Here is a 10292-nt window from a genome sequence, read left to right as displayed (position 1 = left end):
TAGATAGATAGATAGATAGATACAGTTACTCACAAACATGTGGTGAGCTGTATATGTGCATGTGTGAATGTGAGAAAGAGAAAAAAGTGGTGTTCACGTGAGTAAGACTAACTCATGCTGTTCCTCATCACAATTCCCATCACACTTTTTTTTTAACATACAGCATATCAATAATAATAATAAATTAAAAAACACAGCTGACAATATATCTTTCAGATGATGACGATGATGATGATTATCATGAAGGATCCATTTTGTTCACTGTGTGCCCACTGTGAGGTAGGATCCTCTGAGCTCTATTAATAAAGTGCACTATTAATTATGCCTTCAACCAGTCTTGCTTTGAATTTGGCCAGGATCCAGTAATTTCCCATTTCTCTCTCCCCTCAGCACTGTGACAGCTGTGATAAGTGCCCATAGCAAAAAAAGGAGACCACTCTGAACACTGCAACTTCTGTGATGTGAGAAACCGCCCACAAACACACATTTCCTAAATAATTACAATATAGTTTACTAAAGAACTCAATACAAAAAAAGCAAAGAAGTTCAGAAAAGACCAGCAGTGCAACTGTGCGCTGAATCATACATTCCATGATTACATTGTACTTCATTTTCTAGGCTTACAATCAAGTAAAATTAAAAAGTACTTGATTTACGTTTTAGTAGCTTTATTTTGAATTGATAGTCAAGTCATTGTTTTAAAAACTATTAGTAATTAATTAATTAATTGATTGATTGATTGTAATTTCAATTACCAGAAATGAGTCCCATATTTTTCATTGAATCATATGACAACACCCCCAGCAATTGCACATACATACAAATTTGCATTGCTGAAATTTTAAAGTCCTAAAGTTTTCTCTCCAAACTCAAGGTATAAAATTTATGATAAATAAGAGTTTTATATAACAAAAAACAACCCAACACCTGGCCCCAAAACTAGTGCCTACTGAGTGATTAATGTAATTTATTATTTATTATTTCTTTTTATTTAATTCTGTTTTAGTATCTGGTCCCTTTTTTCTCTTAATACTGTTTTTATAGGCTTTTATTCTCTAATCATGAAAAGTGCTTACAGTGCTCAATAATAATGCATTTATTCTTTGAAAGAAATTATAGTTTGATTTACAACTTCAGTTTGATTTTAAGAGAAAAAAAAATCTACAAAGTGTTAATATATTGCACTTACTGTAGCTGTTGAGTGAAGCTAGAGGCCCTTCAGCTGTGTTTGTGCAGACAGACAGATAAGTGTGCATTAATGACATAATGACTTGCATTAGTCACAGCATGTGGGGGTCCAGGCCAGTAACAGTAAGTGTTTTAAATGCAAATTACATGGTTGTCCTGAAGCTATACATGGCTAAAGTATAGGGTGTTCCTTTTTTTCCTACAAAACCACATGCAGATATTACACAAACAATTACTTAAAAAATCATTGCATGAAATTATCACGACACTTTAACTATCTTTTGTCTCTTCAGGACTGTGGAAAGTGCTACATGTGTCCTGTTTGTGAGACCGTCTGCAAGCCAGGTAAGAAACACACAACAACAATTTCATACATGCTATTTATTTGTTAGATTGTGGACAGTTTCAAGTCTGATGAACTAATAATTTTACACTTTTTTTTAAAAAGGTGGCTTTGTTGACTCTGTTTCTGGATCCATCTATAAGTAAGATAATATTCTCATGCAAATAAACCTGCAATATTAATTGTTGTTTACTAGTATAGTCAAATAATGATATATCCTCTCTTCTCTTCTTTTTCAGGACTGTCGCAGACGTCTTGAATGATGATGACGATGATGATGACGACAACTAAATCCATTCATCACCAGCACGTGGCCAGAAGAGGAACGTGCAATTGGGCGTTGCGTTTCACAGATTTCAGGATTTACATTGTAGTGTTATGTTTATTGTCGTTAAGTTATTTTCTCTTTTAAATGTTACCACATCACCCGCTACAGTCTGGTCAATAAATACATATACGTGGAACTTAAGTAATTTCATTAGGCTACATTAAATTAAATGTATTTAATTGAACAACATTTCCCTTTTTAACAGGCTTGTTATTAACATCAGTTATGATATGAAATGTAATTGCAAACCTAATTGTGTTGTTTTGAGACTACTTATGGAATAAAATGAGGGAACGTTTTATTTATGTGTGTAAGTAATAATACTTTAAAAATACTTTCAAAAACATACATTATATCAGTGTAGACAGAGTATAATTGTCTGTGAGGAATGTCCTTACTGTCTCTGTTGAATAGGTTGTAATGTTTTTCATTTTGCTGTCAATTTTTCCGCTGACGAAACATGATTTGTGATATGAAAGATGGGCTTAAAGGGATGTTCATCCAAAAAACAAAACTGTGTCATCGCTTACTCACCATCATGTTGTTTCAATGTCATATGATTTTCTTTCTTCAGCAGAAAACAAAGGGAAATTTCTGAACTAGCAGGAGCTGGCCTTTAGATATTTGATGTCCAATAGTAAAAGTGTGCTAATAAGAACATAACTTGCACATTAAATATTCATACTACATAATATATTATTAGGCTCTCTACATGTATCATGATTGGTCAATACTCAGTGATGTTAAACTGTTTTCCTCACAAAATGTGACCAGCTCATGGCCATTCTCTATCCTACACTTAGACAATTACAAAACATGTAGTAAGTGGCCTTGGAGCAATAACATAATTATTAAGCATCTAAAGACACAAAGCTGGGAGGGTTCATGTAAAAAAGAGACTAATATGTTCATATGTATATGCAAAATATGACTTAATATGTATATGCTAATTATTCCATAGAAATCTATCTAAAAAAAAAAAGGTGAAGAACTATAACTATATTATCGTCTGCACACCAACAGACGACAAAGGCCTGTTTTGAAGCAGTTACATCATCTGCCACTTAAATGCCCGCGCTCTTTAACACGCTGGTGGATTCTGTTTAGCTGTCAATATTTTTATCGTTCATCAAACAGAGAAAAAAAAAAAGCCATTCTTAAAGGGGTCATATGATGCGATTTCAAATTTTCCTTTCTCTTTGGAGTGTTCCAAGCTCTTGGTGCCTAAAGAAGATCTGCAAAGTTGCAAAGACTAAAGTCTCAAATCCAAAGAGATATTCTTTATAAAGTTAAGACTCGTCCACACACCCCTAAAACATCTCGTTCTAACACACCCCACATCTCTACATCACTATGTGGGAAGATTTGCATAACGCCACCCAGATGTTCACACAAGGAAAGAAGGCATAAAGTTGCCGCACCTGCCATGTTGTGGAGTTGCTGTGTGTTTTGTTGAAGTGAAACTTTGTTTGGCCTTCCAAAAGAGGACATGACTAGAAATCAGTGGTTAAGTTGTATTACAACACTGTTTCAGAACAGTCCAACCCAAATATTTCGATGTGTGCTGCGCATTTTATGGAGGATGAAGACTGTTTCCAGAACCAGTAGCCTGCAGTGTGTCTGGTGGCACAATGGTTGTTTCTATAAAGTTGGGCAGTATAAACTTTGCAAGAACAGTCTGGCGCTTCTGACTTACAGCCTGTAAGTACGTTTTTTATATTTAAATAATTTGCCAATGATGATTCAAATGCGAGTTTTGAGCAGTAGAGAATAGGTTGTTGTTTGTTGTTTCTCAGATCACAAATGCAGACATGATTTTATGTTTATGAAGAACTCCATCTGCCATCAGAATCACGTGATGCAACAATGCCTCGTATGAAGCGATTTTGTTTTGTCTCGTCTTGTAGATGGATCACAACAAATCTTTCTATTTCAGGATACTTCTTAGTGAACCGACAACCAAATCTATCTGACGAAATGGGTCGCGTTTAGTACGCACTAATCCACAAATTACTTAAGGGATACTCCACCCCAAAATGAACATTTTGTCATTACCACTTACCCCCCCATGTTGTCCAAACCCGTAAAGCGCTCCTTCGGATAAGATATTTTGGATGAAACCCGGAGGCCTGTGACTGTCCCATAGACCTTGCCAAGTAAATAACAGTGTCACGGTCCAGGAAAGGTGCTTCGTACTCCATCTACCATCAACTTGCAATCTGGGTTATATGAAGCGACAGGGGACATCAAAGAAAAACAAAAATAAACGACGCCATTCAAGGTCATGTGTGTCTCTGTCCATATCACCGTATGCTGCGTATGCTCTTCTGTTCAAGTATTTAGCTTTGATTTGAAAGAAAACAGTGCAGATGGAGTATTCTGACAACAACGTTCATACCTTTCCTGGACCTTGACACTGTTATTTACTTGGCAGTCTATGGGTCAGTCACAGGCCTCCCGGTTTTCTTCCAAAATATCTTAAATTGTGTTCCGAAGACGAACAGAGCTTTAATGGGATTGGAACTAAATAATGATAAGTGATTAATGACAAAATGTTCATTTTGGGGTGGAGTATCCCTTTACGTTATTCGGTTTATAAACGTGCCTTACACTCCCTCTGACGCGAAATAAACCAATATCCCAAGTTATTCAGTTACATTGACTGAACTGCTAAAGAAGACCGATGATGGGATGGGGTACGAGCAGAGCAGCTGGTCTGAGTCTATACTGCTGGCCTGGCACACGCATCACAGTATCTTAAGGGGCATAACATTTCCATCACACGCTTGAAGTATTCGGCCAATCAGAACGCACTGGATAGCTGACCAATCACAGCACACCTTGCTTTTCAGACCGATGAGCCTTGTAAAAAGTGACGCGTTTCAGAAGGCGGGGCATAGAGGAGAAATAATGTGTTTTTTAACCTTAAACCGCATAAACACATTGCATTACACTAAATACACTAAATAACGTCCTTTTTAGCAGATTCATATGACCCCTTTAAAAAATTTAAAGGACATCATTCTTCTGTGTCTTTATCGATTTTATATATTAAAATTAGAATGATTTTATTTTATTTTTTTTTTTGTTTTAGTTATTGTTATAGCTTTTTGTCTTTGACATGAACAGACTTTAGTCGTTGTCCTCGGCGTAACGTTACATTGGCTTTAAACATTTATTCTTTGAGTACTGGTACCAGGTCCAGACCCAGGTCCTGGAGGACATGTGTGTTGAGGCAAGCAGGAGCTAAACTCTACATTCTGATGGACAAAGACTGTGCAGCTTATGTGCCATTTTCCAACGCTAAGCTGACAGAGGGCGCGAGCCGAACTTTAATTCTGAAATTTATGACGAACCAGGAAGTGGAGCAAAAAAAGGTTCTTTCCGGTTCAGGACAATAAGAGGTAAACAGCAACTTCTGTGCTTATTCCCGCACGTTCAAACTTGCTATTAATCTATTATATAGCAAATAGGGTTTGATTTATGAGTAGCTTCCGGCTTATTGTTGTGATGTGTGATATCTGTTTATGGCTTGCCTCGCTCTTTCACTAAGCAATTATCCAGCAATGGCCTACGTGTAGTTATGTAAACGGTGTGCTAAATCCGTTTACCAATAAGCCTAAACACAAATCATTTTGTTCTGTAAAGGACAAGCATGACTCGACACGGGAAAAAACTGCACCGCAGGAGCCGTGTACACTTAATCACGAGAAGAAGAAAGACACACCGGTGATGTATTCCTGCTGGTCTTATGTATTCCTGTGTGTCATGAGATGATTGAAATGTGATTACAATGTCAAATTGTGCATCTCACTTCATATTTCCAGCCTCTTCTGGTTATGGGACACAAAGTGTGCGTTTGGGGAAGGACGCGATCAAAGATTTTGACTGCTGCTGTCTCTCCTTGCAGCCCTGCAGGGACCCCGTCGTCACGTACGAGACACACGTGCACTCATAGAAATGGTTTAATGCTGAAATTGTCTGCATGCGGTCTTAAGTGGTTATACTGAGTGTTACTGGACCATTTGCGTCTCAGCTGCTTGGAGACTGGAGTTAATGTGTGTGTGTGTTTACTGCAGTGAAGATGGATACTTGTATGAAAAAGAAGCCATCCTGCAATACATCCTTCACCATAAAACAGAAATTGCCAAGAAAATGAAGGTTTAAGCACTTTTTACAGATGTATTTTGCTCTGAATGTGAATGCCCTTCACTGTTTGTCTAACACACACACACACACACACGTTTAAACTCAGGCATATGAGAAGCAGAAACAGGCTCTGAAGAGTGAAGGCCAGCTGGAGTCCAAGTCTGAGGAGCGAGAGAGAGCTGAGAAGTTCAAACAGAGAGAGAACAACATTGTCTCCAAAGCCAATCAACCCCTTTACCTCAGGTATGAAAACCAGACAAGGCGGTTTAAACTTGAGCACAACACAATGAGATTCCTGCTCGATTATGTGTGTATGCCTCATGTTTCTGTAGAGAAATCTGAGGACGAAGGAAGCCAGAAGAGCTCAAGCAGCGCCTCCAGTTCTGACACAGGAGCGTCCAGTTCCTCTTCAGCTCTGCCCAGCTTCTGGATCCCCAGCCTCACACCAGAGGCCAAGCCCACCCTGCTTAAAAAAACCCGTAGGTCTCTAGATCTGTCACGTTCCAATCTTTGCCAGCCACATGTCCCTAACTTTGGGTCTTCAGTAGTCAGGTGTCAGGAAGAGCATTACACAAGAGGTTGTGCTTGCCCTGAAATCAGTTTGCTTGCCAAATGTTATTTTGGTCACTCATGATGCCCTTGATTGGTTCGTTTGTCCATCTCTCCTCCTCGTTCGGTCAGTTCTCCACTCTGTGTGTCCAGTAGCTTCTTGTGTCATGATTGTCCTCTTTAAAAGTATCTCACTCTGTATGAGGCACTCAGTTTAAGAAATACACCTCGCAGATATATTATATTAACTCTTTCTGCATCATCTATTATCATTAACTGTTTTTTTTCCTTCTCTCCTGCTGTTTCAGTCAAAGACAGTGTTGTGCCCCATGTCAGGACGTCCTTTAAAGATGAGTGATTTGATTTCAGTGCGCTTCACTCCGCTGGACTCCAGTCTGGACAGAGTGGCCCTCCTCACACGCCAAGTAAGAAGCCTTCATTTTTGAGTTTTTCCTTTATGTATGTATTTATTTATTTATTTATGAGCTGTATCTCTCTTTCCATTTAATACTGTATACAATACCTTTCAAAAATTTGGGGTTGGTAAGATTAGAAAACAGTAATAAGGAAGGAAAACCGAAAGAATTGTAAAATATTACAAATTTAAATGTTTTCTATTATAATTTTAACATATTAAAATGTAATTTATTCCTCATAGCTACATTTTCAGCAACCTTTACTCCAGTCTTCAGGGTCACATGATCCTTCAGAAATCATTATAGAGAAGTGATGTAAGAGCCGGTCGAAAATTGTAATGCGTGACAATTCAAAATGGGTTCAGATGTTAAACAAATCATGATACAGTTGCTGGTGAGGGTTTATAAATGTAATTCTGAGGAAAACTGACTGCCTTCAGAAAAGTTTAGATGGTATTTTTCTTTGCATCTTGCCTCAGTATAATCAAAGACTATAGAATATCCAAGATGTATAGTTTTGAATGGGGAAAAATGCAGCGCTCAGTATGGCTGCTCAATCGCAGGAAGCCCCGCCTTCTGAATGAAAGAGCCAGTCACTAATCAGTAAAGTTAGCACATCACTGCAGCTGTGTTAGAAGTCCTGGTTGCTGTAGCAACAGTCAGCATTCCGAGACGTGCGCTCAGGAATGCGCATGTGTACTGGCAGGTCTAGCCTGAGAAATAAGCTTTTTAATTATGCTTTTTGAGCAAAAGAAACATTTATAGCCGCTTTTCCACCGAAATTACCTGGAACAATTTGTCCCAGAAACGTTTCCCCCCAGACCTGTTGCTGTCTGGGTTTCCATCGCGGTTAGTACTGAGAAGATTAGGCAAATAGTTTGGTGATGTAGGTCTGTATGCGTTTCTCAATACCAAGTACGCAAATCTGCATAATTCTGCAAACTGCAGCTTACTTGATAACGTCATTCAGCTCACCTTGGCTTCTGCAATTATCCTCACTGTATTTACAATAAGACGAAATATGATATTAAACAACACTGTCTCTTTTTTGTTTTCTTTTAAACACATTAATAGCAGCAGAAATGCAAATTCAGGGAATGTACATACATTACAATGAAACAAAATATTATATCAAACAGTATTGCAGTATTTCTGTATTGTGTCTCAAGAAAAAAAAAATCTGACCCAGTAGTACCCCAGAAGCAGTATCTTTCAGATGTTAATCAACTGTTCAGAAACTGTTTTATGTGGTCCTCCTCAGGACAGATACGTGTGTGCAGTAACCAAAGACACGCTTGGGAACTCTGTGCCCTGTGCAGTTCTTAGACCCTCGTGAGTTTGACTTTTAAACTGTTTACTCAGCAAGAATTGATCTGACTTTATACATTTTCATACATTTAGGCCCGTGCCCCCCCTCACTTTTAGTTTTCTCTCTCTTTTTGTTTCCTGTCTTTCCCTCAAGTGGAGCCGTAGTCACTATGGAGTGTGTGGAGAAACTCATACAGAAAGACATGATTGATCCAGTGACTGGAGACAAACTGAAAGAGAAGGACATCATAACCCTTCAGAGGGTGTGTATGAGAGACATAATGCTATAAAGAGTGTCTCAATGTTTTATGGTGTATAATGTCTGTGTTTGCTCATCGGCAGGGTGGGACTGGCTTTGCAGGCTCAGGAGTGGACCTCAAAGCTAAAGAGGCCAGACCCGTTATGCAAGCATAAACAAGAGGATTGGACACCACTTTGACCCTGTAAATATTGTCATTCATTTTGCTGGTCTTTTTGTTGTCAGTTTGTTTGGTGAGGGGTAATTGGAATGGATGTTGGAATTTTTTTTTTTTTTCCTTCCCCTCAAAGATACTTTAATGTCATGTGTACACAATATACAGTAGATGTGCTATTTTTTTTTTTAATAAATCATTCGTTTTACACACTTCGAAAATCACATTTGTCTTATTTTAATAGTTTTAAGAGACATTTAGGCTTTTTGTGGTCATAATGAGGTTAAAGTTCATCATGATCTTCTGCCAGGGTCCCATAGTCAGTTATAGTGCTGACTTTAATGAAATCCGTTTTATCCATGATCTCACTGATAGAGAGATGACCATCCTGGGCATAACATTTAACAACAAGGACACAGACACAGTTTGCAAAAAAAAGTGCAAAGGACAAAGAATGATTTAGCTGAACAAGAGAGTGACTGAGCTTAAAAGAAAAAAAATAACATAGATAGTATACTATACTAAATATATATATAATAATTAATATATATAAATATATATTATATATATATATACACAGTACAGGTCAAACGTTTGGAAACATTACTATTTTCAATGTTTTTGAAAGAAGTCTCTTATCCTCATCAAGCCTGCATTTATTTGATCAAAAATACAGACAAAAACAGTAATATTGTGAAATATCATTACAATTTAAAATAATGGTTTTCTATATCAATATACTTTAAAAAAAATAATTTATTCCTGTGATGCAAAGCATCATTACTCCAGCCTTCAGTGTCACATGTAACATCCAGTCCTGTCACATGATCATTTACAAATCATTCTAATATTTCTGATTTATTATGAGTGTTGGAAACAGTTTTCTGCTGTCTAATATATTTGATGAATAAAAGGTTAAAAAGAACTGCATTTATTCAAAATAAAAAAAAAATTCTAATAATATATATTCTTAATACTATCACTTCACTTTTCAATCAATTTAACACATCATTGCTGAATAAAAGTATTGATTTTATTTAAAAAAAAAAGAAAGAAAAAAAAATTATTGACCAAAAAACACACAACAATAGTATATATTTATAACAAAAAATATATATATTAAAAAAATAACATAGCTTCTTTTTTTTTTTTTTTTTTTTAATTTATCAAAGTATCCTAAAAAAGTATCACATGTTCTGAAAAAATATTAAGCAGCAGAACTGCTTTCCAACTCTGATAATGAATCATCATATTAGAATGATTTCTAAAGGATCATGTGATAATGATCCTAAAAATTCAGCTTTGCATCACAGAAATAAATGATAATTTAATATATAAATACAAAAAAAATTATTTTAAATTTAATAATATATCACAATGTATTTTTTTTCTGTATTTTTGATCAAATAAATGCAGGCTTAATGAGCAGAAGAGACTTCTTTCAAAAACATTAAAAATAGTAATGTTTCCAAACTTTTGACCTGTACTGTGTGTAGTATATATATATAACAGAATGCAAAATTAAATCCAAGTCAAAAAAATAAAAATGCTACTGTGATTAACAATTAGACCTCTTATCAGAATGCAATATGATGTAT

At 36.5% G+C, this 10292-nt stretch overlaps 2 pseudogenes; both read left to right on the top strand.

Annotated features, from left to right (window-relative positions):
• Positions 1-2160, top strand: part of LOC122133994 — a 5012-nt pseudogene extending 2852 nt beyond the window's left edge.
• Positions 2161-5626: 3466 nt separating this feature from the next.
• On the top strand, positions 5627-8906 carry LOC122133891 (annotated as a pseudogene).
• The last annotated feature ends 1386 nt before the right edge of the window (positions 8907-10292 follow it).

The sequence above is a fragment of the Cyprinus carpio genome, unplaced genomic scaffold (genome assembly GCF_018340385.1).
Source record: "Cyprinus carpio isolate SPL01 unplaced genomic scaffold, ASM1834038v1 S000006603, whole genome shotgun sequence".
NCBI lineage: Eukaryota > Metazoa > Chordata > Actinopteri > Cypriniformes > Cyprinidae > Cyprinus > Cyprinus carpio.
Note: the sequence above shows the minus strand (reverse complement) of the source record. Positions and strands in the feature narration are given on the sequence as shown.